The following is a 23,388-nucleotide window of genomic DNA, read 5'->3' as shown; positions in this document are numbered from 1 at the left end:
CTTGGAATCATCCTCAGCCTCATCCTCAGACAAATCAGGGTCCCACTGGGCCTTATCCCTAGACACTGATCCTTCACTAACTTGGGAGGGGGACACAGGATGGCTCACTGGAGCAGAGGGAAGACGTGCCTGAGAGGAGCTAGGCCTGGGGGCCTTGCCCTGGTCCGATGCTAAGGATCGGGTGGCCTGCTGCTGTAGGCCAGCAGCAATGTCAGAGGAGATGGTCCTCTCAATCAGATTCTGCAACCCCCTGGGAAAGTCATCCACATCCAATGAATCCCAGCTGGGATTCACTGGATCCTGAGCTGCTCCAGCCTGGGGAGCCAGGGTAGGCCTGGGCAAGGCCTGATCTCCACTGGGATCTACCTGCATGCAGGAATCCTCCAAATCCAGGTCCTGGTCTTCCAGGGAAAGAGGTGACGAAGGGGAAGCCTCCCCCAAAAAACCTCCCAAGAGAGTCTGGAGAACCTGGGGGGGAGGAACTGACTGTGGGGCACCCCCCAAGGGAGACCTGGAACAAGGAGGAGAGGTACTTAGTCTGCCCTGTTGGGCCCTTAACTTTTCTGTCCTGGAAAAGGCCGAGGCTGTGGGGCGCTGCATGGAAGAGGGGCCCTCCCCAGGAGAGGGTGGGGGAGAAGGGGACCTTCACGTCTCCTCTGCCATTTGCCACATGGCAATACTCACGGCCCTCCAAGCGAAGCCTCCTCGATGCTCTCTCTCTCTCTGCTCCACTCTTCGCCTGGAGCAAGGCAAAGAAAAGGGAAAGAGTAAAAAGAATGCCGTCTTTTTACTTCCCGGGCAGCCCCAATGCCAGCGCCGAGCTCGGTGGGCTTCAGGGACTGCTGCCGACGATTCTGCCAGCTGGAGGTGCCCACGCGCCGATTTGCCACTCCGCAGCTTGCCTCGCTGCCTCGCAATGCCTTCGCGCTCTTCCCAGCGCCACAGCGGCTCGATTCCAGCCGCCAGAGCGATCACAAGCAATGTTGAGCGACGAGAGGCCATGGGGCTGGAAATCCCAAGCCCGCAAGCCTCCTGATCGCCCAGGGACAAAAGTGGCAGCCACGTGGCTGGTGCAGCTCTAAACGGCTGCTGCAATGGCACCTGAGCCTTCTCAGCCCTCGGAAGGCAAAGAACTGTCCCTGGAGGCCAGTAAAAGAAAGCCCCAGCCAGGCAACCTACTGGCAGAAGAAGAGAGCAATTCCAAAGGGTGGCCGCAATTGCCAGGAAGGTCCAGTGATGGTAGAAATACAGGAGACAAAAAATAATAGGTCTCGCTTTTTGGCTGGACTGAGATGAAACAGGACATAAAGGGTGGAGCACAGAGGCATGGCTTCAGCTTCATTCCAGTCTCGTGGCCAATTAGGCGTGTTAATACCATCCACTGGAGCCTCCTGTCCCTCGCTCCGGAAAACTACCGAGTAATATGAAAATGGAACTGCTATTATCAGGCAACATTTATTTGTAAGATTGAAAAAACTATTCTAACATGCAATGTGGATAATATAAGATAATACCAGCTTTATTGCCTGAGAGTGGTGACACTTTTTTAAATTTGTTATCAAAATATTGTAAACACTAATTGGAACTTTAACCAACCAACTTTGAAATCTTGACCACACATGCACACAGAGGTTCTGTTACAGTGACTCATTCTTTAGTAATGATACTGGATAATAATTTTTTGATGAGGTCAAATCTTGACCGTCTTTAGATATTAATGATATATTGGCCTCTATCCAACTGTCCTGTATCTTTCCAGCCTTTAAAATAGAGATTATCATGTGTAGCAATGGTTGTAGTAGTTTGTTAGAATGTTTATAATAAGAGGCTAGTACACCATCTAGTCCAGACGTTTTTCTTATTTTAATTTTTTTATAACTACACAAACTTTTCTTGTTGTTATAATGTCATTAAGTGTTTGTTTTTCTTTAAGCTACTCTAATAGGAATTGTTAATAAGTAATGATAATTGTTAGCAAATTGACCTCTAAGGATGTAGATAAAAATAATATGTGAGAGATTAGGGGTTGCATTTTGACCTCTGAACTTCTAGAAAATAGTTGCACAAAGTTTTGACAACCTCACTGCGGGGGCATTTTTTCCCAGGTTCCCCCCCCCCAGGTTTATTGAGGGTAGATTAAGTTTAAGGTAAAAGTAGAAAATTTCTACTCCATTGTCTATCCCTAACCTTCCAGCTAACAGATAAAATAGCCTCAAATTGCATCTATGAGATTTAACATTTTGGCAGCACAATCTGATGATGAAGTAACAACAGTACATGGGTTGCCCATCCTGATGGACAGTCATTAGATATAGCAATAGAACTTAGACTTAAATACCGTATAGTTCTTTACAGCCCTCTCTAAGTGGTTTACAGAATTGGCATATTGCCCCCAACAATCTGGGTCCTCATTTTACTGACCTCGGAAGGATGGAAAGGTGAATCAACCTTGAACCAGTAAGGATTGAACTGCTGGCTGTGGGCAGAGTCAGTCTGCAATACTGCTTTCTAACCACTGTGTCACCACAGCTGTTTATAAAGCTCATAGGACCAGGCCATTTGTGAGACTACTTTTCTCCCATAGTCTCTGCTCCACCAGAGATCTATATCAATAGAGAGGACAAGCTCTATGTCCTTTCTATCAAACAATATGATCTTATCAGACCCTGGAATCAGCGGCCTGCCTCAGCAGCTACACTAGCCTTGAAACAACATGTTCCCTGGAGATTTGGATTGTCTATTAGTCTTTCTGAAGGCACTGAAGAAGACTGGCCATTTCTCTAAGCATCTGAGTCAAGGAAACAGTATAATAAAGGTGAGATTTTTTAAAAAAATTACAATTGCCATTGTCAAGAATATCTGTGATAAAAATGAATGTTTTGCCAAGAGTAATGCTTTTGTTCTATTATAAAAATTAATATGGGCATGTGCAAATTGACATAAAAAGTCAATTTGCAATACCAATATAATGCTTATCATAGTTATTAATAAGCTGCATTAATTACAATCCTTGTTTATAGTGAACTATTTCAGCAATAAAACAATAGCATGAATAGCTGTCCCTCAGTGATTATACATTTGAGAAATCATCCCAGTCCAGATTCTTTAAGAATGAAATGGAAAGGGGGAAAAAAGGAAAGAAAGAACATCCTTTGTTGACAGAACTGTGCCTATCTTAAAAGTGTAGACAATTGTACCTTATGCAAAGGGGCTCCATTCACTTACTACAATGCCGCAGCCATACTAGTTCAATCTGAATGCTGAAAGGGTTTTTTGTATGTGGAGCAAATGGGCCGATCCTTCTTTGCACCGGCATGATCTGATCACTTTTCTGAGTTGGCCCACTTGAATGCCTTTTAGTCATATGGATAGGCTAAAATGTACTTATCATGAAAATGAATAGCCATGCAAGCTAGTATTAAAACTCCAAATTAGAAAATACTCGTTAGCTGTTACATAGAATATTTTTCCCATCCACTTAGTATTATGAAATACCTTACATCATCACTTTACTTAAAAAAAAACAAGGACAAAAGAAGGGTGGAGTAACATCAGAAGAGAATCACAGATTGGAAGGATTCTAAACTTGAGGCAAAAGCATGTTGGCTCCTGTTAATTGTAGCATGCCTATCCAGATTATCTCAGAGATAAGCATGCCTCCTGCACTAGTGTGAGAGGCAGGAAAACAGAAGCAATTAACAAGTTTCCGGTGAACTTAATAGCCTGGCCATAAATCAGCTGACAGTATTGCTAGAGCTGAATGATGTAATTTAATTAAAGAAATGCTATACAGAAAAAGTACCTCTTGTCTGTAACTCATAGCTGTAACTTAAATACAACCAAGAAAAACAGATCCAACAGAGTGGATGCAAATGCTCACTCTGGGCTTTATAAGATAAAGATCTATTTGTAAGGCAAGGAATGAGGAGAAACCAAGAATGAGAGCACTGAAGAATACTGGCTTACTAGCATTAAGTAAGTTTCCCACAAGGAAGGGGAGCTGTAGATAGCCTACAGTGTGTGTAGCCTTCCCTAGAGAAGCTGACACTCCTTCCTCTCCGCTGAGATTGCACTCTTCAGCCCTACTTAGCTGATTGTTTATCTTGGCACTTGACAATCTCCCAAGTTCAGCATCTGAGTCCTTGTTCTCTCAATCAGCAGGTACCAGCATTAGGTCTGAGCCGTTATTTTCAAGTGGCTGACAGCTTGTTGACTCCCATAATACAGGGTGAGGGTCTGCCAGGATTTTTTTCAGCATTAAAATCAATATCTCATCTTCCCCAATCCACTTCAGTGTGGCTGAAGTGGATTCTCTTCTAGTCCCTCCACTTTCTCCTTCAACAAGGGAACAAGGTTGCCTTCTTCAACAAGGGAACAAGGTTGCCTTCTTCAACAAGGGAACAAGGTTGCCTTCTTCAACAAGGGAACAAGGTTGAAGAAGGTATAGTGTGACTCCTCTTCAGGTAGAAAGACAATCATTACAATCGGATCACAATCATGCTTCCTTTGCTGTTCCTGTTGCTTGAAAAGTTTTCCTTGCAAATTCCCTAGCCAAATTTCCATACCAATCTTCCTAGTTAGTTTGCTGCTGCCTCTCTGGACAAGAACTAACTAGACTGAAAGAAAATTGGATGTGGGGAGAGGATGGGACAGAAAAATAAGTATTCCCCAGGACCTCCTGACTACTCTGGACATTCATTCATTCATTCATTCATTCATTCATTCATTCATTCATTCATTCATTCATTCATTGACCTTGCAATCTGAAAACTGGTTCCATACTCTATATGTCCTCTTGAACTGCCTATTGATTAGCAGCAGCTAGCAAACAGTCAGCAGCTACAATCCGCAATCTCTTTTCTCCCTGGCTTTCCTGTCTCTTCTTTGCCACACTCTTTGGTGTCACTGCAGTTCAGTCAATCTTTTTTCCCAAATGGTGATTTCTTTTTAACAACTCTCAGAAGCAAACAAGAAATGATTTGCATAAGGTGTTCAGCACTAAATCAAAAGCCAGGACTCACAATCAACCAAGCTGAAAAAATTTAGGATCCTCATTGTCTCCCAAGCACAGCATCTTGCTTTCAATAGGAACTGCATCAGAATATCCCTTGCTGTCTATTGTTATATTCCACATATATTCCACTGCAAGTAATGCAATATGGGTCTATGACATTTAACCACATACATTTGAGGTCTTGAGAAATAACAGCAGCAAAAACAGAACAATGACATAGTCTTTTGCATGCCGGTTCATAGGGACTGACTGCCTGCCAGAACTGTGTGGCAAGACAAGAGTTACCCTTTTCTTTTTCACTATTAAAGAGAAGAATGCTATTTTGCCATACTGAAGGCCTTCTGTTGGTTCTGTCCTCTCTGGAAACACAAAGCCACCAGAAAGTTGGTTAAAAGAAAAGAATGAAACCAAATCAACTTTTGAAAAGTAACAGACATTGCCCCCATAACTCCAAAATATAATTTTGTGGATGATCATGGCATTTTTGTCATAGCAGGGATCTGCCAGAGATTCCACTCCCCAAAATAATTAATAATTAATGTATATGTACATGCACATGTACATATGTCTGGGGTGGGGATCTCTCTTTAACTGTTATCTCAACTTTAGGGTGGGGCATCTCTGAGCAATAAACAGCTGAGAAGGTAAAGAGAATTTGACACATTAGAAAACAAGCCAGTCAATTTTACTTGGAAGCTGGGAATATCATTGATGCACAGGAAAAATCAAATCATGATCCATCCTGCGAAATATGAGGGTTAACTAACATCTTACAGAATAAACTTGTATAGACTAAAGCCCGCTTGATTAGTGATGCTGTGGGGTTTCAGAGAACAACATGTTTGTGCAAATAGTTTATTGAATTCTCTCATTGAAAAAAAAGATCAGATGTCATTCTATGTTTACACATGCAATGGGCTCTTCATTCCATCCCAGCCTGTTCTCATCTTTCACTTCCATGTGTTTCAAGATGTCCACAATGTGGCCTCAGGATGGCAGCACATAAAACAGCTGGCTCATACTTTCAAAGCTTCTGTAACATTAAAGAAAGCAGCCAAACAGATCCATTGGCTGTAACACAGGAAATGCAGAGAATGCACTTAGAACACTGCCTCTAAATATGCTTTCTGAAGGAACTGAATCAGTTAGTGCCATCAGTATTAAAGTAGTTCTTCCTATTTTGTTTTAAGGATATGAACAGAATATAAACTCTTATCATTACATTTTACTTCTCTTTGATGTCCTCTGGTCGATATTCTCTTTTTACATTTTAAGGACCATTTCACATTATCTGAACATCTTCAAACATTTTTAATGTATTTATAAGGAAAAGAGTAAGGAAAAAGCATGGTTCCTAATCAAATGTAATCATATTCTCCACATAAAAAATATTTCAAGTTACCTTGCATAAAAAAAACCAGTTTTATTATTAGACATGAATTTTAAAGCAGGTTTCCAAGCATTGCTGCCTTTTTGCAGGTTTGCTCAGTGTATGCTGTCACAAGATGCAACTGGGAAAGAAGAGGTGGGAAAAGAGAGAGACACCAAAAGAAAAAAAGAGAATGAACTCTCTCTGTGGGGGAAAAAAGAATGGAAAAGAACAGATACATTTAGGAAATGCAGAGCCATTTCTGCAAATAAAAAGCATTTCATTATTACCTTTGGAAATGTTCTTCTTGGTTTTGTGAGGGATTGGCACAGCAGTCATTTATACTGTTTTGGTAATTGGAGCCAAACTTTCATTCCCTGAACTCTTTTGAAGATTCGAAGCCAAAAATATAACACTAATGAGTAAAATAGGACAGGAGACATTCCCAGCAAGGATCGCACTGACTACCAACAGTGGCTGAAACAAAACTAAACTCAGAACTGGAATTATTTCAGGTTAGGAGATGTAGAGTTCAACAAGGGTGAGCTAGAATTATTTTTTATATCAATAATGTTACAATCACACCACAGCTCTTAAAACAATTGCTTGAAAATATCACTGCAGTCTCAAATTAGTCAAGTCTTCCAGGGAAGCATGGTGAACTGAATATGTCTTTGCACAAACAGAGCTGACAACTGGATGGGAAAGAGAAGCCAGTGAATTTCCCCAGAATCCTTTCCTGATTAAGGAGAGGACCAGGGATCGCTCATAATGCTTCATACAGATGCTCCCCACATTAAAATCATAAAACAGTAATTTCTAGAGGGTTTTAGAGCACTTAGAGTTTGAAGAGTGAGCTCTCACCAAACCAGATTTCAAAGAAACATTAATTGATTGTTTTTTTTATATTAATAATCTTCAGAAGAATAAAAATTTATTACATAGGGCAATTTCTTCCAATCCTCAGTGGAAGAGGTTTCATTAAATTTCAGAACTTAAAGAAAAACTTTGTTATTTGGAAATAAGTAGCACAGCAATAACCAGAACATTAACTTTAGAAAGTTTTTAAAATGGATTAAGGGGCCACATTAACTGGAAATAAGATTATGAAATAATTAGAATGATTCCTTTCCTTTTAAAACCCTATTCAAAATACATGAAGATTTTGAATTTAAGTTAAAAAAAATATTTCTCTAGGAAAATTTTGCAGATTAGAGAAAAACGTGGTAAGGGGAGACTTTTGAAAGCTGGTTACTAGAGGAAACCAGAAAAAAATTAAGATTATAATGAAAGAAGGCCCACTAATACAAAATAGAGAAACTATGCTAACTCTGGAAGAATTCAAGGATATTTATCAGTAATTTATTCAGAACTTTCTGTTCAGATTGTCCTTTGAAAATGGGTTCCAAAGAGGACACAGAAGAGAAAATCAGGCTGCTTTGGATATGGATTTAGGAATGATATTGACAAAGTATGGTCTACAGCAGGGGTGTCCAAACTTGGCAACTTTAAGACTTGTGGACTTCAACTCCCAGAATTCCCAGAGCTGGCTGGGGAATTCTGAGAGTTGAAGTCCACAAGTCTTAAAGTTGCCAAGTTTGGACACCCCTGGTCTACAGGCTTTACAAATGAAACTGCTGGACATTTTATAACTCAAAAGGACACACAAATAATGAGTCAGAAAAGTGACTTGGACAACTTTCCCACTTGGCACTTACAAAAGAGAAGTGTTATACCTACAAAGGAGTTCCTGAGAAAAGATAAAGGAAAGAATGAAAAGAAATCAGCTTCTGGGACACTACTATAAAAGAATAAACACCCAGACTTTTAAAAGTGAAAAGCAAATTTATAAAGTTGACCTTTGTTGACCCTGGTTAAAATAAGAATGGTTTTCTTTTCTTAGCAGCTTTGAGTGTTTTTTTTTTTCAATACCACAACTGAATCATGAGGTTTTAAAGATTTGTTATTAGATAAGATACAGGAAGAGAATTTTTGTGGTATTTTTAGAGAAAGTGATAAACAACTGTATAGTACAGGTAGATCTCAACTTATGACCACAATGTGGATCAGAATTTCCATTGTTAAGCAAGGCAGGTGTTAAATGAGTCACACTCAATTTTACAGCCTTTTTTGCTATGGTTGTTACACTTAAAATTTGCATTATCCCTGCAGTTGTTAAGTGTATCACATCATCTTAAGCAGATCCAGCTTCCTCTATTGACTGCTTGTTGGGAGTCAACTGGGAAAATCATAAATGGTGGTCACATGACCATGCAACATGATGCTGCAACCAATACAATACAATACAATACAATACAATACAATACAATAGCAGAGTTGGAAGGGACCTTGGAGGTCTTCTAGTCCAACCCCCTGCCTAGGCAGGAAACCCTATACCGTTTCAGACAGATGGCTATCCAACATCTTCTTAAAGACTTCCAGTGTTGGGGCATTCACAACTTCTGGAGGCAAGCTGTTCCACTGATTAATTGTTCTAACTGTCAGGAAGTTTCTCCTCAGTTCTAAGTTGCTTCTCTCCTTGATTAGTTTCCACCCATTGCTTCTTGCTCTGCCCTCAAGTGCCTTGGAGAATAGTTTGACTCCCTCTTCTTTGTGGCAACCCCTGAGATATTGGAACACTGCTATCATGTCTTCCCTAGTCCTTCTTTTCATTAAACTAGACATACCCAGTTCCTGCAACAGTTCTTCATATGTTTTAGTCCCCTAATCATCTTTGTTGCTCTTCTCTGCACTCTCTCCAGAGTCTCCACATCTTTTCTACATCATGGCGACCAGAACTGAATGCAGTATTCCAAGTGTGGCCTTACCAAGGCATTATAAAATGGTATTAACACTTCACGTGATCTTGATTCTATCCCTCTATTTATGCAGCCTAGAACTGTGTTGGCTTTTTGGGCAGCTGCTGCACACTGCTGGCTCATATTTAAATGGTTGTCCATTAGGACTCCAAGATCCCTCTCACAGTTACTACTACTGAGCAAGGTACCATCTATACTGTACCTGTGCATGTCATTTTTCTTGCCTAAATGTAGAACCTTACTCTTTTCACCATTGAATTTCATTTTATTAGATAGTGCCCAATGTTCAGGTTTGTCAAGATCCTTCTGTATCTTAAGCCTATCTTCTGGAGTGTTGGCTATTCCTGCCAGCTTGGTGTCATCTGCAAATTTGATGAGTTGCCCATTTATTCCCTCATCCAAATCACTCATCCAAACCATTCTAAATACATCCCGGTTTCCAGGCACACATATTTTTGATGTTTTGAGCAGCGCACAGTTACAACATTCGCAAAATAAATGCATCAGTTACGATAGCTATTTTGAACCTCTCAGTCTCATTTAGGAAATCACAATTCATCTCAAAACTCTACAGAGCTACATTATTTTTGGGCTGTATTAATTAAAATCTCAGTCAATTAATACATCAGGAAATGCATATAAAATACCAGTGTTCAAATCTAAGATATTTTAAAAGGTAAGAATTAGTTATTAGTGTCTAAACCAAATTTTAGGAAGTTTTCTAGAGGTTATATTCATTAAATGACATGTTTTTATGTCATATTACACACATTTTTCCTTTCTTCCACAGCTGAGATCTTTTGAAGATTAATGCTAGAACAATTCTATTCCATTACCATATTTGTAGGAACTGTATTAGCTGGATGACTCACACTTGTTTTGTTAAGCTAGCCCCAAGCATAATGTATCATGCAAAACAATATTTTAATAACTATCTACAACTTTTATCTCAGCAAGTATCACGTGCATCTCTAAACACATAAAGCCTTCTCAACCAAAATTATCTCAGTTAAGGAATCAATATTTCCAAGAAGTATCGTCTGTTCCTTACACACAGAACAACTTTCACAAATAACCCCCAATTTCATTTCACAAATAACTTCATATACCATGATTAGTATGAACAGAAATGTAGGTTTACACTTTTTCCCTCAATGCCTTAATCCTGTCTATTTAGAGTCTGATTTATCTCATAGAACTCTTGTTTAAAAAGCATACATATAACCTAGAATTCATTTGCAACCAAAACATTGCACAGCCCAAGTGAATTGAAAGCCACTATAGAAACTGAACACTAAGGGGCAGAAGCCACAAAAATTATTTCTCACCGAACTCTCATTTACTTGCCAAATTAAATCATTTACAAAAAAACTGTATCCTAATATTTCCCTCAAATAATAATAGAACTTGTTCCACAAGCCAAGAATTGAGATGGTTCCAGATGGTAGTCAATGCCACTTTGAAAGAGGGAGATGTTCCAACTGCTTTGAAGAAGGAACTGGTTCATCTATTCTTCAAGAAGCCAGTCATAGATACAACAGTACTAGACAACTACTCTTCCATCCCAAGCCTCCCTTTTTTGGAGGAAGGTTATTGAGAAAGAGTGTAAGAGATAATAAAGGGTTGTAAGATTATCTGGATTTACACTCTGGATTCAGATCTGTATATGAAGCAGTAACTGCACCAATCACATTCATGATTGATGGCTGGAGAAGCTTGGATGACAGAAACACACTACTATGGTGCTGCTGAACCTCTCAATAGCCTTCATTATTGTCTACCATAATATGTTATAGAATGCCCACCAAGGAATTGTATGGAATGCAGGGCTCATTCTTCTTCCCAATTCTGTTTAACATCACCGGGGAGTTGCTAGGAGGGTTACTGGTTCAAGATCAAATACATTTGATATGCTAATGATATTCAATTGCACATTTCCACCCTAGGCCAAATGGGATATAAGGCAGTTAAACCTCAATGCCTGGAGACTAAAATGAGGAGAAACAGATTCAGACTCATCCCAAGCAAGATGGAAGGACTGCTGATTCAAAAGTCTTCTGATTTCAAGGGATTATCAATATTTTTGATGGGGTTGTGCTTCTCCAGAGCATGCTTGAAAGCTGGGGATCTATCGGGACTGATTCCTCCTTAAAGACAATCTTTTGTTTTGTGCTTTTGTCATTTCTTACATTGATTACAGTGATTTGTTTTCTATGGAGTTGCACCTGGGACTACCCCAAAAAATTCAGTGTAAAATCCCCAAAGCTGGAGGACAATGGTGGGTATTCTCCATGGAGACTCTCCTATTCCTACTTGTTCCAACTTGCCAAATGAGGCAAAGGTAGATCCATGGCCTTGCAGAATCCGATAAAGATGTGGTCTTTCCAACACAGCTTTGGGACTAATAACTCAAGGCATGTATGTCAGAGTGTTTTTATAACAGTTTTATCACTGTTAAGTTTTGCTTTAGTTTTTAGAGACGACTTCCAGCAGCCGAAGCGACGGTCGCATGCGTCCGCCTTCTCGCTGCTTCGGTGGGCTCCCCTGAATCCTAGGGGGAGCACAGGGTGCCTTGGAGGGGCGCCCTGCCGTAGGGGCGGCTTGCTGGGACCCCCTGGAGCAGCATTGGCCGCGGGGGGGGTCTCCAGCTTTGCCCCAGGAGCCGGAGAGTGTAGGGAGCGCGCGGAATGCCACTGCACGCTTCGCTGAACGCAGCCTGGAAGGAAATGATTAATCTGAATGCAACAGCTGAAGCGCGGTAAGGTGGAGGGTCTCCCCAGGTCTTTTACATTTTATTATTATATTGACTGATCTGCAGTTTTTTGGGGGACTTTGTTTCAACCTTTGGAGGAGTTAAGATTGGAGGGGGGGGGGAAATTTCCACCCCTCTTGGAAAAGCGGCACTTGGAAAATCTCTCCCTTGTAAGGGAGAGAGAGAAAGTTTAAAATCTACTTTCACTTCCCTTAAATAATGGGGAGAAAAAATCTCTTTTTTCACTTTTGACCACAACTGCGAGAGAAAGGATGACTGAACTGATTCTTCTCTAAACTATGCATGGGAACTTTGATTTTGTTGTTTCCTGACCACCTGTACTGGCTGAGCCAATATGGCCAACTTCCTCCTTCTTCTATGTCTTTGTGCATGAGACTCCTCCCTTGAAAAATTTTGTGGCTTTGAACTAATTTCCACCCCAGAGACCTCCAGGAGCCTCTTCAAACAAGTTTTTCCCCTGGATTTGGAATATTTTGATCCACCTATCTGCTCTGGTTTTGTATTAAACGATTTATTCTCCTTTGGACCTGCCTGTCTGGTGATCTCTACCGGCTGTGCTTTCCCACGGACACCATTTCTCTGTACAGAACAATAACTATCTCCAAGCTTCATGATGGGTCCTAAGAAGTTACCGCCTGGAAAGGCCTCATCGGCCCCGACATCTTCTACGTCCAGCCCCATTGCTCACCAGTCACAACTGGGATCTTTTTTACAACCTAAAGCCCCTGAAGAGAGTTCAAAGGATTTGTCCATTCATCAGATGCTTCAAGCCATCTTAAAGGGATAGGACGAAATGAAAAAACAACTGCAGGACTTAAATGATCAGCTCAGAGAGACGCAACAACAAACCACACGGAATGAGCAGAGGATATGTGTACTGGAGGAGGGTGCAGTTGGGATGAAAGACGACCTGAAGACAATCCAAAGGGAGAATGTAGAATTTGAGAATCGGGTGATAAAAATGGAATTTGAAAGGATGTCTTTTTTCCTTAGGTTCCAAAACTTGCCAGAAGTTGAGAATGAAGATCTTAAGGAGATTATGATCACAATGTTAGCAGAATATATTAACAGAGACAAACAACAGCTTGGTGGGACATTGACCTCATCTATAGGATTAATTCAGCCTATGCAAGAACACATAATGTTCCAAGGGAAGTTCACGTTAAATTTCTTAGAAAAACCACAAGAGATGAGGTTCTAGGAGCTCAAAGGGGAGGACCATTAAAATATAAGGATAAAGAAATAACCATTCTTAAGCAGATCCCAAAGAAAGTAAGAGATAAGAGAAGGAAATATTCCTTCTTAGCAAAAAAATTCTACAATAATGGGGTTTGGTTTAGGTGGTTGTTACCAGAAGGCATGTTGATTTTTTGGGAGGGCCGTAGAATTAGAATTAACAGAGTTCGCGGAAGCAGAGGCTCTCACTAAAAAACACAGTGCTCTCTCAGGTGACATGACCCCCCCGCATGATGTAGCTGTCAAAATGTTCTATAACCTTTTAACCCCTTTTTCCCTGTAAAACTTTTAAAATCAATAAAATTTGGACAATAAAAAAAAAAGTTTTGCTTTAGTTTATAGTATTACTGCTTCATTATAATTTGAATGTGTACTTTATCTAGAGTTCACCAAGACTGATGCACTGGATAAATTTCATAAATAAAAATAAAATTCTTCTAGTCTTCCATCTACAGTCAAGTACTGGTTTAATTTTTTAATGTTTGGCGTATCCTCTAAACCCAACTCATCTCACAATTCATTAGCTACTCTCTTTTTAAATTAGTGAAATGAAACCAGTTCATTACACTCCATTCCAAGTAAAAAAAAATGGAAATCAACACTAAATGTCCATACTTTATAAGTGTCATTTCATCAGTAGATATTGCCATTGTGGCAGAGTCATCAAAGGCAGATGTAAATTTAAGCAAAACACATAAGTATCCAGAACAGGATCATTTTCTAGATTTAGAATGGCCATTTGGCAGCTTAAAAGTCCAAGTATAAATCTCACCCAAGAATGATCTGAGAAAAATCACAATTTTAAAGGATACACTTCCATCTTTTTGAATTATGAATACTTTGATTTTTTCTGGACATTTGACGTATTTATCAGACACGAAATGAACAAACTGAAGTCACACAATTGCAGGAAGCAGTGTAGTAGACAGTACAGCAATAGGGGGTAGTTGAGTCACTTGGTTGATTGCTTGAGTCAAATGGCTAATCTGAGCATTTACCCAATTCTGGCACAGGTTCACTCAAGTTTTATATTATTAGAAGGTATTAGAGACCAGCTCAGCACTCAACAGCATAGCAAGAGGATCAGTTGCCACTCTCTAAGTCTAAGAGCTTGGGAGCACTTTTGCCTCCCTTGCAAATAAAAGTCTCACTGGAATTAATTACACCATCTCCAATCAGTCTGGGCTGGAAATAGTTTATTCAATATTATTGACTGGAAATATTTAATAAAGAGCCAGTTTGATGCAGTGATTACCAGGCTAGAAAGTGAGCAACTATGAGTTCCAGTGAGTCTCCTTAGCCACAAAATCACCTGGGTGACTTTGGGCCACTCTCTCTAAGTCCTAACAAGAAGGGAATGAAAACCCACTTCTGAAAATCTTGCCAAGAAAAAAGCAGACACTAATCCAGGCAGTTGGCAGGAGTCATGACTAACTTGAAAGTGCACGTCCTTGTAAAATTCTTGTCCGTTTTCTATTGTGTAGGTGGCAGAGTATTTGTTTCAGAATTGCACATCTTTTTATCGGTGTGAAAAATTCTCACATTTATTTCATCTGCATATACAATATGTATAATAAAAATACTAATCATGTAATTCCCTTTCCGAAGCAAAAATGTAAAAGTCAAAGAAATTTAAGTATGGGGAAGGGAAGGGAAAGGGAAGGAGATTCTAATTTATACTAACACCATTTATTACGCAGAGTCTCTCATTATCAATCTAGCCTTCCATATCACACTTGCTTCCAGCATGTTCGTACATGCCTTCCTGCACTGCCTTTTGTTCTTTAAACATTTCTCTCTTTTTGAGGTTTCATCAATTGATCCAATCAAAATTTTCTAGTGTTTTTCTTCCTCTCAACCCATTCATTCATCAATGTATTTTGCAATTTTACTCTCAATTATTTGTGCTATATGACCAAACCACCTCAAATAAATTTTTCATACTAGTCATTCACTTTTTATTTAATACACTTTCATTCAATATCGATTCTTTATAGAACCACTCTCTTCATTACCTAAAAAAAATTCATTAAATTCCCAACATACTTTTATGTTTGTTCTGATGTAATTAATCATCAACTAAAGTGATATACCACACACCCATTACATTCCTGCTACCAGTTGCACGTCTTAATCTTTCTTCACCCAATCCCCATTTTTAATAAACATTCCATTAAAGGTTTCCCCTGTCCAGTCAGGCCCGACTGTAGGGGGTGGTGCTCATCTCTGTTTATTAGCAGAGGAAGCCAACCGGCATTGTCCAAAGACACTTCTGCGGTCATGTGGCCAGCATGACCATACACATGAAATGCTATTACCTTCCCACCAAAGTGGTACCTATTAATCTACTTGCATTTGCATGCTTTCAAACTGCTAGGTGGCCAGGAGCTAGGCAAGTAACAGGAACTCACCCCATCACATGTCACTCAGGTCTTGAACCCAAGCTATTAGCTTTCCAGCTGACAAGCTCAGCATCTTTAACCACTGAACCATTGTACCTCCAAACATTCCATTAACAACATATGAAATTTCATCTAGGTTTTTTTGCAAATAATGTATATTTTCTAGTCATTCACTCCATTTTGCTCTTGTTTTTTTTAATTTTCAAATTAACATATCTCATTGCCTTACACTTTCTACCCAACATTTTCTGCAAATCACATTGTTACATGTCAACAACATGGCATCATCTGTATTTAAAATAGATGGGACATCTTTACACTTTCCATTTGTGAACTGCACTTTTGTGTCACTCTGTAATATGATATTTTTTCATCATTTTCCAAAAGGCTTCTGCATTCTATTTCTTTTGTCTAGTTTTCTTTCATTCTGTTGGGAAAATAATCTATCTTGTAATACTTTTTCATGCACGACCTATATTTTTACACACTTTTACAATTTACTCTCTCCATTCCAAAATTCAGTTTTCTATGGAGCTGGTTATCACCGCAGAGATACTGATCACCACTCATCATGACTGATTTTCTAGTTTTTCACATACAGCAATATTTTTTAGTGAGACATAGAAGGTAGAATCTACTGCATCAGTCTCAGTCATACCCAAATCATATAGAGCCATGATGGAGAACCTATGGTATGTGTGCCAGAACCCTCTCTGTGGGCACGTGCGCCATTGCCAGCTGTTCCTCTGGTTTCTGACATGCACATGCATACCAGCCAGATTATCTTTGTGCATGCCGGAGCCCCAGAAACCTGAAGACCAGCTGGCCAATGCGCATGCATGCAACAGCCACCTGGTCTTCAGGTTTTTGCACTCCAGCACATGCAAAGACCAGGTAGCCAGCGCGCATGCGGGTGCCAGAAACCAGAAGACTAGCTGGTCTTCGAGTTTCTGGGGCTCTGGCACACACACGTGCGCTTGCGTGCACACACTCACATTCCGGTTTGGGCACTCGATGCCAAAAAGGTTCGCATCACTGATATAGAGCATTATTCTGCTGCTAAGACAGCAATGGTCAGTTTTAACACAACCAAAGTCCAGGTTACCCCAAGCATGTTCACATGTATGCAAACTAGAATATCTAATCTTTAGGCCATCTTGCAAGCCAAAACACCAGCCCGCATCCCACCAACTAGAGCATGTTGGATACGCTCAGTGTATCTTTATCCTGTTGTTTTAAGTTTATATTTATTCTTCTTGTATGCTTGTGCTGGCTGAAGATCATAAAGTACATTGTTTCAATTTAGACCCTGAGAATCTGTTTCAGCCCTAATTTATTTTCTAAAAAATCTGAAACAAGAAAGGCAGCTGAACTGAAAATAATATTTGAACAATGTAAAATTTAAATTCTTAAGCTTGTTATATTTAATAATGCAATAATCTCCCTGAAATTATATTTCCTTTCATTTTAACATTTTATTAGTTATAGAATAGAATAAAAATACAAAAATACAAAATCAAATAGTAGAACATGAAGGGAAAGGGGGAAAGAGAGTTTACTTCTGACTCCCTCTGTTGCAGTAAAGCATTAACATTGAACCTCGATTTTTTTATTTTTCCATAATAGTATAAACTAGCCATTTCTATAACGACAAATCAATCTAATCAGTAAAACCCAAAATCAAAGTTTCATTTTTTTCCACCTCAAGCACAAAGTCCAGAAGCAGTCTCCAAGTAGAACTGAAATTATATTTCCAATTTGATCTTATTTTGTTCTATGCAGATTTTCATATAGTAACCAACTTTTCAAATATAGATAACTCACACACAAAACTCAGGAGGCAATAGCAGCAACATATATTTAGAAGATGTCAAGAACATATTTATTGTGGGTTAGATATAGACTTAGTCATACTCATACATTTCAAAACCACTGAAATTAATTAGGCATAAACTAGGCTAATATAAGCTCCATTGGTTTCAATGTTCCTATCTAGACTGCAATAAATTTTAACAATCCTTCTCTTGGTCAATATGACATTTCTGGTTAGTTTTCTTTTTTTTCAAGGAGAAGCAAGTTACTTATAGAAAAGGAGTGGCAGAATCTGGGGGCAGGGTTAAAAGAGGGTTCAGCCTAGCATCCCTATGTAGCCACACGTGAACTAAGTCCAACCCCCACTTGAATGTCACTGACCCTTATCTAACCCCAAGCAGGTGCTAACCCTTAGCTGAGAAGATTTCTGTAAATAGGCATGATTAGCAATACATCAGTTTAATTGGACCTGGTCTTTCACCTGACATTACTCATTAATTCATTTTTCCTTCTCAGAAAGCAGTATGAAAGAAGAAATAGAATATGTTGAAAAATTGGCTCATTCATATCATTAAGTGAGCTCTTGCTAAACCAAGAAATACTAGCTATACAACAGTGCAATCCTATTATCATTTACCTTGCCTAGGTACTCAGGAATGCAAAGTGCTACACAGCCTCAGGCGCTGTTAAGATGGTGCTGCAGTCCAGACCTGCCCAATATGCAGTTTGTCAAAAAAAGCCTTATGCATCCCGATGGCATTTTCTGAAAAAATAAGCCATCCAATAGCTGCCAACTATTGCCACCACTAGGAAGGATCTGTTGTTGCCACCCAGGTTTCCAGAGCATCTCACAGCTCAAAAGACATGCTGCCAAGCACCAACCTCTCCAAGCACCACGGTCACTGCCAGTGCCGATGCTAATGCCACAGAACTGCTCTTCCTTTGTCACCCTTTCCCTCCCTTTAAAGTTCTGCAAGCCTGCTCTTGCAGAGACACACCGGCTGAAATCCCACACAGCCACAAAGCTGACTAGGTGATTTGGGGGCAGGCATTTTCTTTTCACCCCACCTATCTCACGGATTATTGTTATGAGAACCAAATTGGAAAATAAGAATAGAATAGAAAATGAGAAAAGATTATAAACACCATTAATAAAGTAAAAATAATTTGACAAAATCACCATCAGTCAGTGGCAAAAATCAGTTGGACGTGGAGTAGCTTACATCCTATGACAGTGATGGCGAACCTGTGGCACGCGTGCCACAGGTGGCATGCAGAGCCATTTGTCAGGGCACGCAAGGCGCTGCCCTGTCAGCTGAGTTCACCTTTTTAAAAGCCATTTTTCGCCCTCCCCAGGTTCCAGTGGCTTTATAGGAGCCTGGGGAGGGCGAAAAGAGCCTCCCCCGCCCCCCCCAGAGGCCCTCCGGAGGCTTCAGGGACCGTCCGGAGGCTTCCCTGATGCCTTTGGAGCGCTTAAAACGACCCTCCGAGCAAACCGGAAGTGACTCGGAGGGTCATTTTAAGTGTTCCGAAGGCTTCAGGGAAGCCTCCGGATGTTCCCTGAAGCCTCCGGAGGGCCTCCGGGGGGGCGGGGGAGGCTCTTTTTGCCCTCCCCAGGCTCCTATAAAATCTCTGGAGCCTGGGAAGTGCAAAAAAAGCATGTAAAAATGGGGGGGTCACGCATTGTGTGCGCATGCGCACTGGGGGGGTGTGCATTGCATTATGGGTGCGGCACGCCCACACACGACCCCCCTGCGCTCCCCCCTTTTGCACGCGAGCCAAAAAAGGTTCGCCATCGCTATCCTATGACCATACCTCAGGGGTGAAATTCAGCAGGTTCTGACAGGTTCTGGTGAACCAGTAATGGAAATTTTGAGTAGTTTGGAAAACCAGCAAATGCCAACTCTGGCTGGCTTCAGAGTGGGGAGGGAATGTGGATTTTGCAGTATCCACCCCCTGCCATGCCACCAAACCATGCCCACAGAACCGGTAGTTTAAAAAATTGAATTTCGCCACTACCATACCTCTAATACTATCAAACATCCACACCTGCTATCCAAGGTCCTTGGGAAGGTCTCAATAAATTGAATTAAAAATGGCAAATTCACACTAAATATCTGGCTGACCAACCATAATAATAAGAACAGCAGCAGCAACTACAATAATGCATTGTGTTTTTCTGGTGAGACCCGTCTATCAGAGCAACCTGGTCTACCCAAATATGGAACGGAGCACACTGCTTCCACTTTTGCCTTTCAGCCCAATCCAGGAGCCTTTGCAGACAGTTGCTTCCACAAGCTATTTTGCCTTAAATTTAAATTTACCGACAAAGAATTAAAGGGGGACTAGTATAGCTATTTCAAGCTGGTTAGCTCTCATCAGAGGGTATGGCTAGCTGATGAGAGCTAAACAGCTTGAAATAGCTATATTAGTCTCCCTTTAATTCTTTGTCAGTAAATTTAAATTTATAATAATGTATTAGATTTTTATTCATGATGCCTAACTCTCAAAGACTTTGAGCAGCGCCCATCGATCAAATGAAGAAATTAGAATGAAATCAATAAATATGGCAAGTGCAATGAAGTGAGGGGTCTCGCTCTCCCTTGCCAATGGAGAATGGATGAAAATCCAGGTCTTTACTGCTCTTCTGAACAACAGCAGAGGGAGAGCCATCCAGGTCTTACGAGGCAGCATCATTCCAAAGGGCAGGTTATGCTGCAGAGAAGGAGTGCTCCCAGAGTCCTGGTCAATGGCATTGTTTAATCAAAGAAGCCCAGAGAGCACCAACCCTTCAGGATTGAATTAGCTAGGCAGATACTATGGGAAATAGGCAGTGGCTCAAGCAACCAGACCTTATGCCAGTGATGGCGAACCTATGGCACATGTGCCACAGGTAGCACGCGGAGCCATTTGTCAGGGCACGCGAGGCGCTGCCCTGTCAGCTGGCCAGAGCGCATGTGCGCGCTGGCCAGCTGAGTTCACACTTATTAAAAGCCATTTTTCGCCCGCCCCAGGCTCCAGTGTCTTTATAGGAGCCTGGGGAGGGCGAAAAGAGCCCCCCGCCCCCCGGAGGCCCTCCGGAGGCTTCATGAGCTTCCCTGAAGTCTCCGGAGCGCAAAAAACTGGCCCTACGGGCAAACCGGAAGTTCGGAAATGGACTTCGGAGTGCTCAAAATGACCCTCCGAGCAAATCGGAAGTGACATCCGGTTTGCTCGGAGGTTCGTTTTGACTGCTCTGGAGGCTTCAGGGAAGTGTCCTGAAGGTCCCTCAAGCCTCCGGAGCGCTCAAAACGACCCTCTGAGCAAACCGGAAGACACTTCCGGTTTGCTCGGAGGTTCGTTTTGACTGCTCTGGAAGCGTCTTGAAGGTCTCTCAAGCGTCTGGAAGGCTTCCGGGGGGCGGGGGAGGCTGTCTTCACCCTCCCCAGGCTCCTATAAAGCCTCTGGAGCCTGGGGAGGGCAAAAAGCATGCAAAAAATGGGGGGAGTGCCTGTAGTGCACACATGTGCACTGGGGGGGTCGTGCATTGCATTATGGGTGCAGCACACCCGTACACTACCCCCCTGCACTCCCCCCACTTATGGTACGCGAGCCAAAAAAGGTTCGCCATCGCTGCCCTATGCCATGTAGGGCTTTATAGGTAACAACCAGCACCTTGAATCACACCCAAAGGCAAACTGGTAATCAGAGGTGTTATACAGCCACACCCAGCCATGACCGTTATTTTCACGCTACCACATTCTGGACCAGTTGAAGCTTCCAGATGGTCTTCAAGGACAGCTCCACATAAAGAGCATTGCAGTAGTCAAGCCTCAAGAGGACTAGGGTATGAGTGACTGACTGAAGCCCCCCACCCCCCGGATCTAGAAAAAGACACAACTGGCACTCCAATTCTGCACAGCCCTTCCTAGCCACAGCTGACACCGGCTCTTCAAACTGGAACTACAAATCCAGAAGATATATTATTATAAGCGTGATTGATTGATTGACAAATATTTCTCACCTTTTTTTAGACATACAGAAGCAACTAGGTTCCCCAATTACAAACAAAAAAGCAACAGTATGCTAACGTTATTAGGAAGACCAAAAATTCTTAATCTAAAATGACAACTGTCAACTTTTCCATAAGGGCTTTTTTTTCTGAACTACAATAATCATTCAGTCGGTTATTAAACCATCCCTCTTACAAAGCGTTTAGTGAAGGTAGTAATTTATCTCAGCACTGATCTTTGCATTCAGGTTCTCTGACAGGTTAAAATGAGGGATTAAAAAAAGAGATAAGAATTCAATAGCGCATGTGGGCCCTCATTCTCAGATTTGCTTGCTGCCACATAACCCAGGAGCTGCAATACAGGTATTATTGATTTCACTTTGCTAATGTCTTGAGAACTGATGGTTTTCATTTCTTCTTCCCGAGAACTCCATAATGTCCCACATGGCATTATGTCCCCCAGGAAAATGTGCCTTAGAATTGCTTACAACAGCTTTTCAGAACCAACATAGCTTACATTCTAGAGTACTGTAGGAGGCAAAAACCTACATTGCAATACCAATTCATGTAGTAACATGATGCTAAGCACAATGTTGATTTTATACTATACTTAATTGGTACTTAATTATACAGAAGAAATGAGGTTATTATAACCAGTAATTCTGTTACCATAATTACAATACACAAAAAAAATCACTAGATTTTTTTTTCTGCTATGGTACATAAATCTTTATGCCAACGCTGAAGCACTGAATCATCTTAATTTGAGTGTAAAGCTGAACATGCACTAATACTGTCAGTACTTTTACCAAAGGCCACAAATTCTCCTCAGATGCTTTCCAAATATATTGGGATTAAAATTCTTTCAATACCAGCCCAGAATAACTGGGGAATTTCAGGAAGTCTTATTGTATCCAGAACAAAACAGATAGAAAAAGTCTAGAGAAGTCTCTTCTGACCTTTAACAGCCCATAAAATCTTAATTTTTTAAACCACTGTTTACAATTTCACTACTCAATGAAGGATTGGCTTCCCAAGTGGGTCTGTGTTGCACAATTAATTTTTACCACAATTCACAAAAAATGTCACATTTTTTACACCAAGATGGGAATAAAATGTATACATGGGCCAGGTTCAATATTTTTCAACTTATTATGATAACTGTATCACATAGGTTTGAATGTGGCACATTCTATGGCACAACTATAGTCCTCCCTCCGGTTGAACATCTATAACTCAAGAAGAGTCATATTTGAGAACTAAAGCTTACAAATGGAATTGGGATTTGCCTTGATTTCTGCTTTATCAGACATATAATAAATATACATTGCTCATGATGATAGATATTATAATAATTCAGATTAAGAAGACAAGGAAGCAATATGTAGCATGTACTATGCAACTGGAAATGAAGAGACAACCAGAAGACTCCCAGACCTGAATTAAATTATGCCGTTTATGCGTGGATATAAGTACTATGCCTTTTTCTTCCTTTAAAACTAATGACTGAAAACTCAAATTTCTTTACAATCTCGATTGTTACAGATTTTTGTACTTAGATGGAATTAGAATGTAGAAGTTGGAACACTGATGATGAAGCAATGAAAACATGTTAGCAACTCAGTAGGGAGAATTACAGCATCCCTTCAGGGTTTCTACCTGCAAACAATAGGTGTGATAAGCTTCTGGCACTTTAAACAACAGACAAGATGGGCTATACTTTTCTACATAAACAAGGTAACTGAAGGTGAATCTAGGCACTGGAAGTGATTCTAAAATCCTCATAAGACAATGTATATTAAAGATATGGAATGCACTAGGATAACATACACCTTATTTTTTGGAGTATATGACGCACCTTTTTCCCTCAAAAAAGAGGGTGAAAATCTGGGTGCGTCTTATATACTGAACACAGCATTTTTGGCCTCCTGAAACTCAACCCCATTTTCTGCTTGTTTTTGCCCTCCCCCCA

General features: G+C 40.7%; 1 protein-coding gene across 2 annotated transcripts in view; it reads right to left on the bottom strand.

Moving 5' to 3' along the window:
• MBOAT2 (membrane bound glycerophospholipid O-acyltransferase 2) overlaps positions 1-23,388 on the bottom strand; it is a 102,545-nt gene that overhangs the window by 51,536 nt on the left and 27,621 nt on the right. The gene's annotated exons all lie outside the window — the stretch shown is intronic.

This window comes from Natrix helvetica (assembly GCF_964273705.1).
Source record: "Natrix helvetica genome assembly, chromosome: 2".
Taxonomy (NCBI): domain Eukaryota; kingdom Metazoa; phylum Chordata; class Lepidosauria; order Squamata; family Natricidae; genus Natrix; species Natrix helvetica.
Note: the sequence above shows the minus strand (reverse complement) of the source record. Positions and strands in the feature narration are given on the sequence as shown.